The sequence below is a fragment of the Myripristis murdjan genome, chromosome 20 (genome assembly GCF_902150065.1).
Source record: "Myripristis murdjan chromosome 20, fMyrMur1.1, whole genome shotgun sequence".
NCBI classification, from domain to species: Eukaryota; Metazoa; Chordata; class Actinopteri; order Holocentriformes; family Holocentridae; genus Myripristis; species Myripristis murdjan.
Genome location: NC_043999.1, coordinates 12,536,652 through 12,555,265, shown reverse-complemented (window position 1 = coordinate 12,555,265; position 18,614 = coordinate 12,536,652). Strand labels below are relative to the sequence as shown.

Sequence of the window (18,614 nt, the reverse complement as noted above, 5' to 3'; positions counted from 1 at the left end):
TTGCTGGTGTTCTTCAGCAGAAAATAGTTCCCAAAACAACCCTTCACCCCCCAGGTGCTGTGGATTATGCAGGGTACCTGTGGCACTGTTTTTGGAAAGAGCTGCTGCGGTTGAGTTTTTCCACATGTAAATTTTTGACAGTTTGTGCTCAGTAAAAGAATACTCGTCCAGCCCCACTATAATGGGGTGAAGGAAGACAGAAACTTCACAAAATAACTCAGAAACTCTGTAGATCGATAGATTGCACTACCCTTAAAGTGATAGTTCAGACTTTTACATATAGTGTAAAATTCCTCCCTCTAAACTATTTTTCAGCTTTGTGCCACCCCTCAAAATTGTCGTCTCTCTCTACTTCATTCATTTTAGAGCAGCAGACTCCCAGTGAGACTCTCATTCTCACAACAGGGAAGGAGTTAAAGAACCAAACATGGTGCATGCATTACTCTTATGTCTACCATCAAATACAATATATGTGTAAAATTCTGAACTATCACTTTAAGTGGAAAAACATCTTTTGTATTTTTTTTTTTTTTGTATTTTGGGTGAACGGTTCCCTCCAGCTTCACTCACAGTAAAAAGTCTCCTCACATCACTTGGGAATGGACTCCCCTAGTCTTTGGAGTTGAAGGTAGTCTTATAGTATACCCAAACCCATCACCTCAGCCCAACACCCTTACTTTCAACCACACTATCTCTATCTTAGACTACCACCTGTTTCTAGTTACAGCTACTTCATGTTCCATCCTTTTGTGGAAGGAAAATGTATATCTCTCACTTTTCATGCACACGGCATGCATTTGCATTTTAAGAAGTAGGCCTAGTACTCATCTCAAAATTCCCACGTTTTTGCTGCGTATATACATTGTTTATTATGCATCACAAACCCATAGTGTACTGTTTATTCCAACTAGGTCCACAGTAAGAATATGATTTTAGTGTTGGTCAGCAGCAACTCTCATACCATTAACACCCTTTAAAATCCACAGTGAAAGTCAAAGTTGATATATGCCTCTATGCAGCAGTGGATTCTTCTTGACCAACTCATTGGCATCATGCAGTTGTTTGTCTGTGTAACATCGGGGCCATAGTAATTATGCGAGTACATCATTGTAATTTATGCATGGGAAACGTGTCCTATTTTGATGTAGAGGGATTAAGAAGCCTCCAAGGCTTTCTGACACCAATTCATGCAGGAATGAATGCAAAACATTCTCCGCATGTCACTGACAGCCAGATCTGCATCAACAACATTGTGCTGGCGAAAAGATTACACAGATGTGTGTGTTCAGTGCGTGTAGTCATCCAAACAGTTTGTTATTTTTTTTCTTGATGTAAAGCAGTGAGTTCTCTGCCCTCATTTCCCAAACACAGTTCCCATTGCATCTGTCTGATTTGTTGTACAAGATAGCAAGAATATGGAGCTCTGATCAATAGTTTAAATAGACATATAAGTAAACAGTCTTCAGGGGAGACATCTTGTGAAACTGAATGAGCGTGGGCTCTAATTTGCTTCACTCCCTCTCTTCCTCCTGCTGCCTCTCCCTCTCTCCCTCTCTCATTTAAAGTCTTTGCACCCCTCTAACCATTCCACCTGCAAAGTCATCCTGGAAGGTGTCATTTGTAATATTAGGCGTAAGAAGATGTGGGATCAGAGACAGAGAGAAGTTGCCTGAACAACTGCAATCGACAGCTATATGGAAATGAAATAACAGTTTCAAAAGAAAGTCTTCATAGCAAATAATAGCATAATAAATTGGAATGTCCCACATAAGCCTAGAAGAATGGAATGAAATATTCAGCAATTTAATTTGAACATTTTCTCTCAACAGTTTTTTTTAATATATCCTCCACTTCAAATTAATATAAAATGATGCCGGAGGGTGAGCAAGATTTATCAGGAATAAACAGACACCACTCTGTGGGCTATGTGTCTGCCAGTCTCTACTGTCATCTTTTCATGGGGACTGAAAATTCTTCTGCTCCCACTTGAAACATCAGTAGCTATATTTGTGTGGGCAGAGTAAATAAAACAATTTGGCAGAGTATTACTTGTTTAGCCTGACCCTCAACCCTTACATGTTTCTTTCCTTTTCTGTGAACTTGTGGCTAGGTTGTGTTTGTCGGCGTCCTCTTGTGTGTGATTTTCCAGAGCAAACATTGTACCAAAGTAAACAAATTTGTTTCTGTGATATCCAACTCAGCAGATTCTCATTGGGAAGCAGAAAAACAACCTCCTACAAGTCAAACTGAAACTATAATTACAGTACATTGGACTAGTGGATCTATTAAAATTATTCATTTTACCCACTAGTGCACATTCTGACAAAATTAACGTAACTGTAGGCACTCCCATAGATCCTGAGTTTTACGGCTTCAGTGTCCTTAAGACACTCAATCCCTACCGGTCCCAAAGGTGCTGCTCTCTAGCTGACCTTGACCTCTGACCTCTCTGGAGGGGACAAGCTAAGAGAAACTTTCCCTCCATCAATAAAGCATCCGCTTGCATTATTACTCTCAGCCAAACTAATCACAACGTATTACTATGGAGAGAATGGCGAATGTACGTGGTGTGTGGCTTATTTCTTAATCTGTATGTACCTGCCATGCTATTTTTTAATTTTCCATTACAGCCAAACTCAGAAAAAATAGCCTCCTTGCCTTCCAAGGAGAAAGCCTTTCAATACAAATTAGTGGCTTGATGCAAAAGCCTCAATTAAGGGTGAAGGGTCTAAATAATCCAAACACAGTGTGCCCTACACACCATTGCAATTGTTATTATATAGGCTATTATTATTATTTTAAACCACCTATCAGCAATGGGTGACAATCTTAATCCAGAGGTCAGACTCCGGTCTCAAAGTTGATAACTTGAGACTTAATTCAAGACTTGACTTTGACTTGGAATTCATTACTTGGGACTTGACTTTTACTTAAGAAAAATGACTTAAAAGAGTGACAGCGCTTTTCTTTCAGCCTGGCAAAGCAGACAAATCACACTGTTAGCCATCTAACGTTGGCTGTGACTATGTATAGAGCTTAACTGCTGCCAAAACCTAACAAACAAACAAAACATGATTTACAAACGCCCTATGATTCACTAGCAAACCTAGTGTGGTTTGCAAATACAAAACACCATTAACAAACTAATGTATTTTGTTTTGCAAATACAGGACGTGAGAAAATCAACAGCTGAAAAAATGAACCCAAAGTCATGTCAATATTTTTGTCTCTGTAGGATATATATATATATATATATATATATATATATATATATATATATATATATATATAGTACTTGTAAGAATTTATTTTGTTTTCTGGAGCATGATGTATTAGAAATATTTTGTGTATTTGTTTGATAGGTATGTATTTGCAAAACACATTAGTTTGTCAGTGGTGTTTTGTATCTGCAAACCATACCACGTTTCTTAGTGAATCATAGGACATTTGTAAAACATGTTTTGTTTATTTATAAGATTTTGGCAGCGATTTAGCACCACAACTATGATGGTAGTTGATAACAGCAAGCTATCGTAGTCTCCACCGCAGTTTCGAGAAATAACACAATGCTACAATGCCAGCAGCAGACCAGCCAACAAACTGAATTAAGCGACAAAAATTATGCAGTTTGGGCCACAAAGACAATGTTGCTACCACACAGATACCAGGGTTAAAATAAACTCAACTGCCAAATTCAAATTCAACCGTCATTCCCGAGGCCATAAAATAGATAAGTGAGCTAGCTAGTGTCCTTTCTCCTCGCCGGTTAGCTATGTTAAAACTTGACGATACTCTTTTAACATAACACACCACTGCAGTTTTTGAGACGACATGCAGAAAACAAACTCAAAACTAAACACAGAAGTGGAAATTTCTACTCACGTCGCCGGTTTTTGCCAACGCTGGTGAAGTTTGTATGTCCACACAACACACAGGGAGTTAGCTGAGGTTATAAAGTGCAGCGCAGCGCCTCGTCCGCCTTTTTAGTGCTTGAAATTCTGAAAAATGGCCATAAAATCAGTGCAAACACCTGAGGCCACGCGCATAAAACTGTGTGCACCTGTGTGTACACAAAGCCAGAAATGTGCATGCTCTTTTGCAAATCTCGGTTTAAAAAAAAAAAGAAAAAAATGAAAAAAAAAAAAAAAAAGAAAGAAAAAGAAAAAACAATTAGTGCAGCTGGTTAACAGCAAAGTTTAAGAAAATTGAGTTTCTCACCTTATATCTCATCTGCACCTCATCACATCACCTCTGTCACTCTAGAGAAACGTGTACATAGGTGTGAAGAATGCATGAGGTGCGCACATTCTCAAGTTTTTATAAATACCAGTTTATGTGGCGTGCGCATGTTTTTTTGTGCATTTTTATGCATTTGGCCCCTGGTGTAAAATAATCCAAGCCTTCTGAAGCCATAACACTGCACTGGGTGTCCATTAATCCAACCAATATTTACCTCATTTAGATTTTCAGGAATCTACACGTCGTCCTCCCCGTGCTCAAAAATAGCCTGCACCAGATGATGCCTTCAGATGCTGTCGGAAATATTGGAATCACAGGTAAGGCGAATTTGAACAACCTGTTAAGTTGTGAATACAAACAGAAAAGTGAAATTTTAGATGACAGATACCCTGATGTGACACTCTTCTCACTCTGTTTAAATCTGTTCCCTTATATCCTCATATACACAAAGCGACAACTACTGACAGGATTATGCGCTATAATAAATGTGACAACTCAAAAGTGGAAACTGAACAGGAATCTCACAATTTGTTATGAATGTTTTTTGACTTCACTTGTAAGCTGGGACTTGACTCAAGGTTGAAGGTCAGGACATGAGATTTACTCCCTGCACTGTCTTAATCCCCAAAGCTGGCTTTGTTTGTGTTGATTACTCTGCTTTCATAACATATTTCTTCTTAAACTGACCACCTGAGCTCTCATCATATGACAAGCAGGCTCATTTTAAAGCTGTACAAGGTTTTGTACATTTCACTTGGTTTTAAACATCCTTACAAAAGTGACCCATATATTGCCTTACTGTCAACTGAGGACTGCAATGAGATTTTTATTAACACTGTCCTCTCGTTGAAAAATCTATGTGCATGGACCCATAATTCATACTTATTTAAAAAGATAGACTGGGGCTGTAATGGAGAATCATAATATGTTCTTTATAGGTTCATAGCACTGAGAGAGAGTGAATGAAACTGTGTCACACTGCATAATCCCAGTGATTGTGTGCTCTGCCCAGGATAGTGCCATTGTTTCTTCATGGCTCTGTTGATGGCTGGTTTCCAGAGCAATCTCTTTTGTCACATCTCCAGCTCATCATCCCATCTTAGATTTTTTTTTTTTTTTTTTTATCTTTCCTGGAAGCAGACGTCTTATCTGTCTCTGCCTCTTCTCTTTCTCCCACTGCTTTAATGCATTTTGTCAGATTGAGTGTCTCGAGCTCACAACTCTCTCATTTTTGGATTATAGAGCCCTCAAGGGTTTGTTTTCTCGGCAACCCCCCCTCCTCCTCCTCCTTTTCGTCTTCAACCTCCTCCTCTTCATCCTTCCCTCTTGTGTTTTTTCCCCTCCTTTTTCTCTATTGGTAGTAAGCCCCGGTATTCCCAGTAAGCCTCTTATTCCACCCCCACCCTCGTCTTTCTCTGCATCTTTATGATTGGAGCAGGAAGTTCATGATTTCCAAGAGTAGGAGCCCATCTGTCATTCAACCAAACTCTGTCTTACACACCCAGCAACACCCCGTGGATCATGTTGGGAAGGGCACATTGGCTGAAGGAGTCAGGCTATGAGGGGGTCTCCATCCCCTCAGGGATTCCCACAGCTGGTGGTGTGTGGTGGTGTTGCCACACACACTTATCGCTGGTTGCACTCTGCATTCAATATTCAGCTGTGCCATCTGAAAACACATCTATATCACAATCTTTTCCCTTGCTATCACAACAGCTTCACCAGTGGCTGTGAGGCCAGAGCGCAAAAATAAAGCAACAACTCAGCATGAGTGGCCTACTTAAGCCAGCAGTTTGATGTGCTTCCGTTTGAATGATTTCACAACTTCAAGTTCCAGAAAGACTTAGCTTTTAAACCCCGCTGAATGGTCTTAAGGGTCCAGACCTCACAAAAAGATCAACTTGATGTCTTTTTATCCTTAATGTCTTTGGTTTCACTGTAACAATGCATGTAAAATATTCATAAACGCACCGAGAGCTATAAGAGGGCATTCATATTTCTGCATCAGTAAACCCTAGCACTTTTCTCTGTGGTTTTCATTCAACACAGGGTTTTGATCATTTGTGTAAATAGCTGTGAATGTTGTTAAATAACCACAGTAAACATCAGACTTATTTTTTGATTTGTTAAGATGTGAAATTATGAATGAAATCACACCAGGAGATGTTTCTTTCTGGTCTCTCATCTTAGCAGTGTATACTGATGTTGTGAATGAGTTCAGTGAAGTCACTGTCATTTAATAGAATTTTTATTTCAATCTTTTTTTCTCTCCAGGAGGTTGTTTTTGTTAATTTCTCACATCTCTGCACAGGATGACGAGTGTTGCCGGGATGGCAAGGGAAACCTTCTCTTGTCTTATCCCTGTCCCTCCTCTTCTCACTCAGCTCAGCACCCTACAGTGCAGCAGAGCTCGGCAGACGGCTGCCCAGACTCCCTGGATCATTACATAGGACTCACACTGGGAGAGGCATGTGGGTAGTGGCTGTGATTCAGTGTGTGCACTGGTGTTTACTCACATCCATCTCCATATGTCATGACCCCAGTCAACCAGAAGCCATGGATGCAAAACTGGCACAGGTATATGTGGGGTAAGTACACACAGTGCTTGTGATAGCTGCATGTTAGCCTGCACATAAGTAGTCATGCAAGATAAGATTGTATCTCCACTGAAACAGATGCTTTGCATTCCATATCAGATAAATGTAACTTTTGCTCTGAAAAAACATGTTTTGCACTACATGCATTGATCTTCTATATGCCGACTAAAAACACTGTTCAGATGATACATCTCATGTGAAAAAAATCTCAAACCAAATGAACGCCCTCAAATCTCAAATGAAAACGACCAGCTCTTGTACCGACTCCAATTACATTTTGGCATATCAGTATGAGAATACATACTCCAGAGCAAATTAAACCCCCTTGCTTAACCAACCTCCCCCCAGCAATTCAATTCTGTGCAGTGCCGAAATCACTTTCCTGACTGCACTGCCAATCTCTCCATATGAGGAGAGAGATTCACTCCAGTCTATTTCTGAAAGTCTAATAAGATGAACCCTCACACTTGCCATCCTCAGATAAGGAGTCACTTGAGTGTGTTCAAGTGTTTACCATGGCTCACTCTTGCCTTCCATACACACAATATCCCTTCTAAAAGGTTTAACCCTTTAATGTCCCTATAAGTGATTATATTGCAAAATTTTAACAAAACAGCATTACACTGTACAATGGGCCAAGTATTTTTCACTAAATAACAAGTTTAATTCCTCAACACCATTTATTTAAATTGCCCTGTTTTAATGGCTAATACCATCCCCATCACCATTATTGTGTATGCTGGTCATTTGTACTGTTTCAGCATAGCAACAATAAAACTGGAGGGAGGGACGTGGGGGTATTGCGCTGAGAAGAGGGGTGGCAGGGAAGGAGAAGTTAAAAGCAGAGTTTCAATAGGTCCTCTTGCGCCCCATCTTATTACTGACCTTATATCAGCCTCAAGGCATACAGTTCTATAATGTTATGCATTCCCTCAATTACTGAACACCCACAGGCTGTGCTACCATGTCATTATGGCCTGTTAAAGAATCTACAGTTGAAACGTAGCCTATCCAACCAGCTACACTGTTGTAATTGCGTATGTACATGATGCAAAACAGAGAATATCTTCCTGCATGTTAATGCTGTGATGTCCTCCAAGAAGAGAGACCCACCTTGTGCACACTACTACAGATGCATTAAATCCAACGCTCTCAACTCCCACGCAAACACCCAACTTACTATGCAATCTCTGGCGTTTTTAATTTTATTTGAAGAGATGGGAAGTGTTTCCACAAAACGGAGCATTTTACTCACCAAATAATGCAATTCATCTTTGAAGTGAGCAGTGAGAGTGTTTTTGATCATGCCTCACATGGCAATTTACACACCCCTCCCACTCAGGTGAGCTCAGCCTGCTAAAATGATCAACAGAATCTCATCTCTTCACTCATCCAGAGGGCTTTTAAGATGACCAACAGAGGTTTTGGCCACTAGTGGAGCTAGTGAGTAAAGTGGTTCCCTCAACAACAACAGAAACACTCATCAAATTGTTTTCAAGCATATGCACAATGGCGTATGAGTATGTATGAGTACGGGGGATGTAGTACACAATTTTGTTAAGATAGGAGGACTTGAGGCCCATGCACAGATTGTTTTTTCCTCACTATTCACTCAATATGCTTGCAATCCAATTTTTGCACATATTTTAAACATATCATTGAAAATCTGGCAAAAGAAAATGAAATCCAATGCATATTTCCATCATTATGATATGTGTCTTATGTTAAAGTACAAGTGGCTGTAGGCTATTATGTAATTAAATTTTCCCAACTAGTTGTTTGATAAACAAGTAGTTCAGATGATGGAGCAATTTGGTGACTTCCTTGTTCCAGGAAGAGTGGTAATAACAGCCCGCATTCAGCCCGCATTTTTTTTTTTTTTTTTACATCTGTCCACACACAACATGTAGGCAGCTATGCAGCCATGTTTGTTGTTACTGAATGGAGATAAGCATGTGGCAAGAGTCCCAGCTACTTGCTGATAACCCAACTCATCCACTTCACGCAAATGTAAAAAGTTGTTGTTACATGCAAATTAAAAATTTCATAGAAGTAGATGGATGGAAACCTCACCTCACCTCACCTCTAGAAAGAGACACAAAACTGGGTTTGAAATCCTGATCACAATGTCAGTGGAGATATGTTTTGATTAGATTACATTTTGATTAGATTATTCCTCTAACTCAACCTCTATGTTAGTTTGCCAATTTGTCTGGCTGTGTTACTTGTGCTACATTCCTATTGAGGTGGACAACAACGGGTGACGTAGCTGGTGTGGAGCTTCCTTTATAAGCCACTGCACTAAGATCTTTATGTAAAAAGACCTTCTGTAATGTCTGTAATTATGAATAAATATTGTTTTTTATTTAACTTAGTTGCTGGGGTCAAACTGCATACCCCATGCCTGTGCATATGAAATTAAAAGCGTAAACAAACCCACATTGTTTACATGAAAAATTGTTGTTCATCTGTAACTGGAAAACACAAAAGGTGAAAAAGCACAAACACAATTTCCACATGACATTGATTTTTTTCATATTCCATCTGTTACACTTAACAAAAAGTCTCCTCCCCTCTCCTTTAAATATGTTTTCTTTATTTTACTGATAAATTTTCAGGCATAACTATGCTTCCATCTGGTGATAATTAGTGCTGGAGTTTGTAGATATTTTTAGTAATTAACTCAAGCAATTAATAGCAGGGTGTATCTATTTATAGCCACTGATTGCATGTTCAGTGGGGCTCAGTCAGGCCTTGCCCATTTAATATGACTGCGCTGCTTGATTGTTCCCTTTGAGAAGCAAGTTCTCTTTGATTATAGCTGGTGATTGCTGCACAGTCGCGCATGGAGGCAGCTACACACAGAGCTACACACTCACATAAACACACAGACACTCAGACAACCCCTTCATATTGTAACCTTTCATAATCAATGCCAACAAATTGGTGTGCATGCTGATCTGAGTCTGGGAGAAGAGGGTTTAAGCAGAGTGCAGTAGAGTCAGCTGCTCTTTAAGCTATTTGGCCTCGAGGTTCTAATCCTCTTTCCTTTCCTCTGGCCTCCAGGGCTCAGAACACAAGACTGAACACAGCAATCTTATTCAGATGATACAATAACGATAATCATCTCCTCTCCCCTCCTTCTGTCCCATGCCCCAGCCTGCACCACATGCCACCACAGATCTTTGTAATTATCCCAGTGCTGCAGATGGTAATATTTGATTAAAATCTTCCACTAAAACCGCACTTTATGCTCATTCCTCTGGACAATCGCATGTAACACGCCACCTGAGCATTCACACATAGCTGCAAGGGGTCACTATGGCAGTGGTTTATCAAGGTAATAGGTGCTTTCCACTTTGGCCCAGAGTGTAGAATGGAGGGTAGCAGATGCCTGTCCGGAGGAAATGTAGGTCAGTGAGTTTCCTGCACTCCTACTGATCCTATCAGACAAAGCAGAGTTGTTTTTTTTTTTTGTTTTTTTTTTGGGCTGCTTCCTGCCATGACACCCTATCAGATCTGTTGCCCTGTCTCACTTCCTGTGTTTGAGGAAAATCCATGTCTTTTGAGGCCGCTGGAGAGGCCATGTCAGAGAAATTACAGCACCATGATACCATCTCCCCTCACTTATCCTTTCATGGCAATGGAAGCTAAATCCCAGCAATCTGCAACAGCGTCCTTTCATGTGCTTCATCCCTGAATCTGACAGGATTTGATTTGCAAAAGTAGTATAATAAATATATTTATGAACAAATCGGAAATAAACAAGGTGATGGTAAGCGTATTTTATATGGTATGGCTCAAACTGCCTGTAAATATGCTTATTATCCATGCTCTAGACACTCCAGGGAATCCATTGCATGCATCCCTCTAAGCATCTCTCATGATACTTAGGTTTATTTCGTGCCATTGGGTTAACAAGGAGCTTAAAGGTGTAATCCTCATCTGCTGCCAGTCTGGCAGACTGTCCTCTCAATGACTTTTTCACTGAACTTCGGGTCAAAGTGCAGGAAATGCGTGCCTCCCTCAACAACTCTATGAAGCCTTGAGAAAGTCACAGCTTGCAGCCATTTCTTGAAAGGTGCAATTTACAAGGGTGTGAAAACAAACGCTTGATGGGTTTCATGTTTCTCCGCGCCTGTGGACAGATGGTCCCAGTAAAAGCCATATGACCCTGACTAACCCCAAATTTGACCCTACCACTCGCCCTTCCCTCCCCTCCCCTCTGCCGGCACATGGCCTGCACAACCCCGGCCATCCGTACTGGATTATGGGAAGGCCTCAGGGCAGGCTGACTAGCTGGTTTCACTATCTGTCGGGAATGACCCACATCCCTCTCTCTGGCTAATCCTTTTGTTCCTGGGATTTATGAGTACCTAGCCGCATCTAATCCTTTGTGTGCTGCTTTATTTTAGCATTAGATCTCATCCCAACCAAGCCCCTTCCTGGCTATACTCTCCATTCCCCTGATCAGTTGGTTTTAGATGTGTGTTGAATCTCTATTCTTAATTGCAGAGTGAGAACTCAAGGGAAGCAGGGTGGGTTAACTTGGAATGGACTATTATGTGTGCTGCCAATACTGGCAGTAGTACATTTAACCTGGAATGATTTAGATTACTAAAATCATCCAAAATACATCAAACGGGTGGACTAGCACATTAAATCCTCTTTGTGACACCACATACCTTCTTACCGTTTATGTAATGTTTTTCATCACCAGTTTTCAGTTTTAAACAGTGAACTCGTGTATTGCCTCTATTACAAAAAAGAAAAACAAAACTTCACTACATTTAGTATTAGTTTGCATCCCCCTCTAAGCCAATAGAGACCGGTTTGTGGGCGAAGCCTGTGTGAAGTAGAGCAGCATATGTTGTCTTTGATTTAATTCCCACATATTCCAATGAGGGTGTCAGAATCAATATCCCTTCTCTACAACAACCTGCATCCATTGATCGACCGGTTCAAATCGAACTAATACAGTGTGACACATCAACGTTGAGATTTTTTTTCATCCGTCTGTCTATCCGTCTGTATGCTTATGCTTTGGAGAAGCAGGTTTGGGGACTGGATAAAGAAATGTTGTGATTTGTTTCACTTTAAACAACTTCTGGTATGCACATCTCTGATTCTTTTCTCACAGCCTTTGGATATTGCTTACAAGATGAAGATTGAAATCATGTTGGCATTCAGGTTTAATCTTTTTAATGTAGTGAGACATCACACACTATACAGTTTAATACTACAAAGAGAATAGGTCATATTCTCGCTTATCTCTTTTTTTCTCTGCTGCACTCTCTCTGTCTCTCTCTCTCACGCACACACACACACACGCACACACACACACACACACACACAAATACACAAATGGATTAAATTGGTCAGGGCCCCCTCAGCTATTTTGAGCTGCTTAACCACCAACTCAATATCTGCCAAGAGAATAAATACATGCATGACAGTTGCTGCATCTATAATATATGACTATATACAGTGTACAAATATATGGGAGAGATCAAATTAGAGTTTTACTATACTGAGTAGCTTTTAAATTATTGAGAAATTATAGACATAATTTAAATTTGAAGAATCAGTTGCACATGTTTCATGATTTGGCTAGCTACACCAATACAACAGAATAATCAGAAGCAAATGTCAGCTGACTATCAGAACTGTGCGCACAAACTAGAAAACCTTTTTTGCTTCAGGATCAAACCTATGATACAAACAGGAATGATACTTACCAACTTGAAACTGAGCTATGCCTGATTTAACGTATGGGGTGTATCATGTTTTGTCTCCACATGAGCATTCTCACACACACACTCACACACACATACACACAAGAGAGATTTGGCAGACAAACACCATAACTACTCAACAAATTGCTGTCCTGCCTGTTGTAGGCCTGTGTGCATCATGTCTTAGCGTTCAAACGGCAGCTTTGAATCGCTTATTATGCAGTTTCTCTGGAGTGCTCTGCTTGCACATGCAAGCCACAATCTCTGTGCAGCAGCAGCTGACTAGGGAAACTGTGGAAATAATTGTCTGTCGTTCCTTGTTGGCTGCCTTGACGGCTGGCGAATCCCTTTGTGGTGCGCTAACAGAGTTGTTTGAAGTCTCTGTCAGCTTGGTAGGAAGTGGCATGGTGCGAGCTTGCGCTACATGCTAGTTCACATCTGTGGAACATTCCACAGTCCATACAGTGTCAGACTGGCTGGTGGGCAGGAGAGGTATGAAGGAAGAGCTGGCTGAGCATGATTACCCCAAGTCTGACCCTGGGAAAATGGGCACAAAGGATTCTGAATGGATTTTTTTTTTCTCCAGATATCATCTCATACTTTGTACAATGCCAAGTTGTGATCCCTGTCCATGCATTTGTATAGCAACTGTATAGGAGAAGAGAGAGACTTAAAGAAATGGAGAGTTGCTCTTTGGACACACTCTGAACAACTTGGTGGGTCGCTTGGCTTTATTGTGACTGAATGTGTGTGGTGCAAGAGCTGTGTAGTTGTCTCATGGGAAGTTTTGAATGGTCCAAGCATGTACTTTTTGCAGAGTTGTCATTATCTTTCTTATTGTTATACTCAATTTTGGTAAAATAGCTTGTTAGCAAAACTAATTAGCATAATTGCAGAAGTGAATGTCAGAATGGAAAATTAAACAACAAAAAAAAGACATATAAACTCACCATTTACGCTCACGATGGATGCAGCCAATTTGCTGACATTCATTACTGTTGTGTCTCAAATAACAATTGTAAAGAACTGGGAAGCTTTGGGCGGCTGTAGTCAGGTTATCATTCACTTTGCACTTACCTGGCAGAACTATTGTTCATGTAACAAAATCACATGTGTACAGAAACAAATGAGCATGGATTTTAATTGGCTGTTGATGGCTAATGACCATAAAAAGTTCAGCTCTGGCTGACTTTTCCCAACTGACAAGCTCGCTCAGCAGCCACACGTCCTCTGAGTTTCCGTGATCGCTCAGCTCTGTGGGAAATAAATGGACTGAGAGGGAGACTGTGGTTTATTTGTATACAAAGTATCTGTTTGCACATGTACTGGGTGCAGTTTGCTATAAAACCTCCTTGGTGTAGCTGTGGGTACCATTATTATTTCTTTTTTTCTTCTCTTTTTTCTTTTTGCAGTTGAGCTCATATGGAAAACTTGGTTTAAGGGACAAAAGCCAGTGAGAAGCTTTCCAACATGTTAACGGCTTTTTACTGAACGTCACTCAATGGGGGGAGACAGACATCAGAGAAAATGTTCCATTTTGTCCAGTCAAGTGTCACTAAGTGATGGATGCCTCCAGAATGAGCAAGACTGCAGCTCTGCAGTTGCCTGCGGGGCAAATGTGAAAAGCACCAAGGATTTTAGCACTGCTTTTCACAGGCATAGTGTAGATGCCATTTAAGGTCAGAGAGGGGTAAATATAGCCCAGAGAGAGTGTTAAGGACCCCTGTCAGGGTCCAGGTACATGTCAGAGCTGCCGTCAGAGTCCTTTCATGCTCTGGAGGACGGGGAAACTAAGCATATCATTAGAGTGCACCAAGTCAGGGAGGACATGTGAAGGGCAAGCAGTGGTCCTAATGCCACAGTAGTTTATAGGATTTTCCAAACATGCAATTCATTCCATCCATTGGCAATGAATGCTTGGACTTATCTGAGTGTGTTGTGACTAAACAACTGTCTGCACACAGTCTGCTAAGTGGAAGCAGGAACTGTTACAGCAGGCACTGCAAATGTCACCTAGCATCATCTCCCTCTTGCTAAATGCTCAACTCGTTACATCCTGTCTGAGTCACAGCAGAGCAAAGTACACAGGAAGTGGTAAGATTTAAAAACAGCGATTGGGTCTTATCTCAGCCCCACTGTGAAATACAGCCATGATTTTAAACAGATGTGCACAACAGAATTTGATTCATTGGGCAAAGATGTGCAATTGGCATCCTCTGCCTTCTAGATTACTGCCGGTCGTCCTGATCTGTGTGCACAGTGGATAACACTTTCTTTAGCAGGGGATGAATACAGGCCTGAATAAGTGAGTCTGATGAATGATATTTATAATCATAGCTCTGGGTGTGTGCTAATGTGCCTGGGGAGACGGCGGTGGGGAGTGGGGGTGGGGAGATGGGGAGTTCCAATCATCTGTCCGATGGAGCCCCCCAAGGCAGATGATAATGTGGGTCTAAACTGCTGCACGGGTGGGTAATGGGATTGCAAGCATGCCGGCCTCCTGCTGGATAAGCTCTCCTGATAGTGATGCTGACCCTTTTGCTGATAACCAGAGCAGGGAGTTGGTGTGTGTGTTTGTATTTTTTGAGGGGGAGGCGGGTATTATGTCTGAGGTAGAAGGCTAAAGTGATGTGTGTCTGGGGGAAGGTGAAAAGATGGTGATGTACACACATTACCCTCTAAGAGATACTATAGGGGAAGGATGGTGCAGGGGTGAGTCATATTTACAAAAATTATATTTCCATGCGATTTCATCAGCAATCAACATAATGAGAGAATCCTCGGAAGCTCATTCAGGAGTCAGTGCAGTGCATGCTGAATAGGCCTCAGAAGTCAGATGAAACACTGACTACAAACCTTTGCCACAAATGTGGAATTCCATATGCAGCACATTTTCTCAACAGGGAAATTACATGGGAATTTCCTGTCACCTGCATGTTTCTCTCCAAAGTAGGACTGGATCCACTGAATTCTGCTGTCACTTTCCAACCGAAATCATAATTTGCTGTGGTGACATGCACATTCACTGGCTGTTCTGTGACCAGCTTTACCCAATAAATTTACAGGTAGAATCATCATAGCTTGCTGCTGAGCCATAAAAATACCCGGTCAGGTAGCTGCCATGTCCGTGTCTTGGGTTGATCTGTTATCTTGGTTAAGGGATGACGACAAAAGTATTAAGAGGTGGTAGAATCACAGCTTGGCTTGTGTGTGATGGGTCGTCATGGATGGCCAACCCTTTAGCTGTTGGCAGTTTGTTTTTTTAAGAACTAAACCAGTTGTGTTCAAAAGAAAAAAGTTTGCATTAGTATCATTCAAATTCCAATCGTCCAATTGTTCCACTTGCAAGTGTTAAAGTGCTGTTGAAGAAGCGGTGCATGCGTAAAGAGAAAAAAGAGCTCCAGGCAAATCTTAGGAAAAAAAAAAAACTCAAGCACTCTTGCGCTGGGAAGAAAGGGAGGAGGCAAGGAATTAAAGCAACATACCAGTGATCTTGAATGTTTGGCCTGATTACTACAGTGTACCCACATTTTACATTGCAACAAACCATTTTCCAAATCATGCAGGGGTACTAAAGATTTCACCGCATATAATCAAAATCACGTGACTGTCAAATCTCAATTTTTTAAGTCTCTTAAAGTGCATTTGCATATAATTCTGGAATGCATGGAAACAAATGGTTGGCTAAAAGGTAGGAAAAGTGATTGAGTTCTAAAATAATACTGCTTGCTTTGGGACAAGATTAGCAGAAACATGAAGAGTGTACATTTTGTAGGTTTTACATTAATTAAACATGCAAAATCACTGGTATAGCCCTTTAATTGAAATGTCTTGATAAGCCGTGGCAGGTTTACCTAGGTTGTCATCAGTAGAGGAGTTAGGAAAACTGCAGTTATTTCTCCTGTAGACGACTGACTTTTTGACCTGGAAGTCTGAAGAATGCTGACACATCAGAGGAAAATGACGACATAACTTGTGAGGCTTTGAGAATGGATGAGGGAGAATGGTCTCCATGCTTACAAAGACATGGAAGGACCTTCCTGAGCTGCACTTTGAAAGGAGCTGTTCACGATTCACAGCTTGCTCTGAACGCCCTTGGCCTTTAGTGACGAGATTGTTTTCACACACCGATGTTTTTCATACCTTCTCTCAGGCCACCGGTCGGAATCCCCCTCCCTCCCACATAGTCGCATCTTCCTCCGACCCCGGCCTACCTCCTCTAATTTGCTCCTTTCCAGCTCACTGCTAAGATTGTGGAAAACTAACACCCTCTTCATACCGTGCCTACAGCTCCAATCTTCATGCCGGTGCTTCTCCTTCTCCCTGCATTTATGTGTTGTACTACACTGTCGAATGAGCTCAGGTGTGCCTTATGATGTTGAAATGTGAGGAAAATGAAGATCAGGCTAAAATTAGATGTACTTAATAAATATTCAAACAACCTGACTAAGCATCACACACATTTTCCCCAAGATACTGCTTTTTTTGGTCCTCACTGAGCATGCCAGTGCTATATCTTTTCAAACAATGACTAACTTGTGCCAAGGATTTGAATGTCTTGCTGAAGCATGTGACAGCTTTTAAAAGCCTCAGAACAAGTGTGTTATCTAAATGAGGCATAATAGATGTGAGAGTGACATAACCATGTTGGAAGGATGTAAGCAGCCTGACAGGAACATCGCTTCTAGCAACTCCTGTGTTGCATTAGTGATGATTTTCCAGGAGGCGCTCACAAAGAGTCTTCAGAATGCTCTCCTGAGCCCCCGCCAAACCCGGAAAAGCCCCAAAACAACAGGCCATGTGCACACAGCGAGCGCTCACAGACACAGCTTCATGTGTTGTTATTCATAACTCATCCTCAACAGTGGCCAAATCTATCCCCCTCCCACTTCTCAAAAAATATATATAGGTCATTCCAATTCTAAAAATGGCTGCCTCTCCCTGGGGCTTGCCTGAGCATGAAATAGACTTTACATCACGTTAGCTGAGCAACAGCAACCAAGAAACTTTCTTTTTGTCGTTGCTCATTTTTCATCCCCTTTGTTGCCGTAATCTAACATACGGTGGTTCTCTCACTCTCCTTCTCTTTTTCGGTTTATGACCTGAATAAGATATCAGCAGTTTGCCAGGTTTGGAATATGACAGGCGCGGCTAAAGTCATGTAGAGATTTAGATAATGTGGTTGCGGAACACTTTACAATGCTTCCCACCTCTGCCTTTCAGACTTCCCTCTGCTGATAAGCAGGACTTCGGGGGTGGATTTCAAAATGCTTTGGATTTAGAAAGTGCCTGCTGATATGGCAACGGTAGTCACATGACAGACAGCACAATTACTCCCTACCTGTTTGTAATACTACCTACTCCCTCATCCTCTGACAGATGAATTACAACAATATCCACCCTTCCTTTGGGTAGTGGCTGCCATGCTACAAAACACAATATGCAAAAGTAAGCTGCTCTTGCCTCCATTGTAGCTGTGACAACTTCCACTGCAATTTATGAAGGAAAACTCACTCCAACCAAATGTGTAATGCAGGGAACTTCTATTGGCTGTAGTTTATAGTTTGCCCAATTCCAGATGCTCTTCCTCCATAACCATATTGTCTCGTTTTAGCTTTGTGAACAATCCCAGCTCTTTACTTTCTGTGTGTCATGTATAAAATGCCTGGCAGCTGTGCTCTGGAATGGCTTCGTATTTATTTAAACTTATGGGTGTTGCAACGGGGCGTAGGGTGCCCCATTCTTTTTGTGTGGTGTACCCTCAACCAGCCAATCCCAAGACCATTCATCCACTGGGCTATGCGTAACAACATGGTGGTCTAAACAGCACTCCACCACAATGAATGTGACATCAACTCTCCGCACAAACCAGCGGGTGTGTCAAAGAGAAGTACAATTACAGAGAAGGAGAGCGGAAGAGGTGAAGAAATGACCATGGATAGAAAGAAAGAGGAAGAGAAAGAGAGAGAGAGAGACAGAGACATAGTCATGCAGCTTCTAATTTTGGTGCTGGCTAAAGTAGTACTTTGTTCCACCCAGGGCT

At 41.3% G+C, this 18,614-nt stretch overlaps 1 long non-coding RNA gene across 5 annotated transcripts in view; it reads right to left on the bottom strand.

The window, feature by feature from the left end:
- Positions 1-4,528, bottom strand: part of LOC115378551 (uncharacterized) — a 172,966-nt gene extending 168,438 nt beyond the window's left edge. For all 5 annotated transcript variants that reach the window (XR_003930141.1, XR_003930139.1, XR_003930138.1 and 2 more), the window contains exons 1-3: positions 4,454-4,528; positions 4,219-4,259; positions 3,883-3,998 (exon numbers count right to left, since the gene is read on the bottom strand). This is a non-coding gene — a long non-coding RNA (uncharacterized LOC115378551). The remainder of the gene's footprint in view (positions 1-3,882; positions 3,999-4,218; positions 4,260-4,453) is intronic.
- Between the last annotated feature and the right edge of the window lie 14,086 nt (positions 4,529-18,614).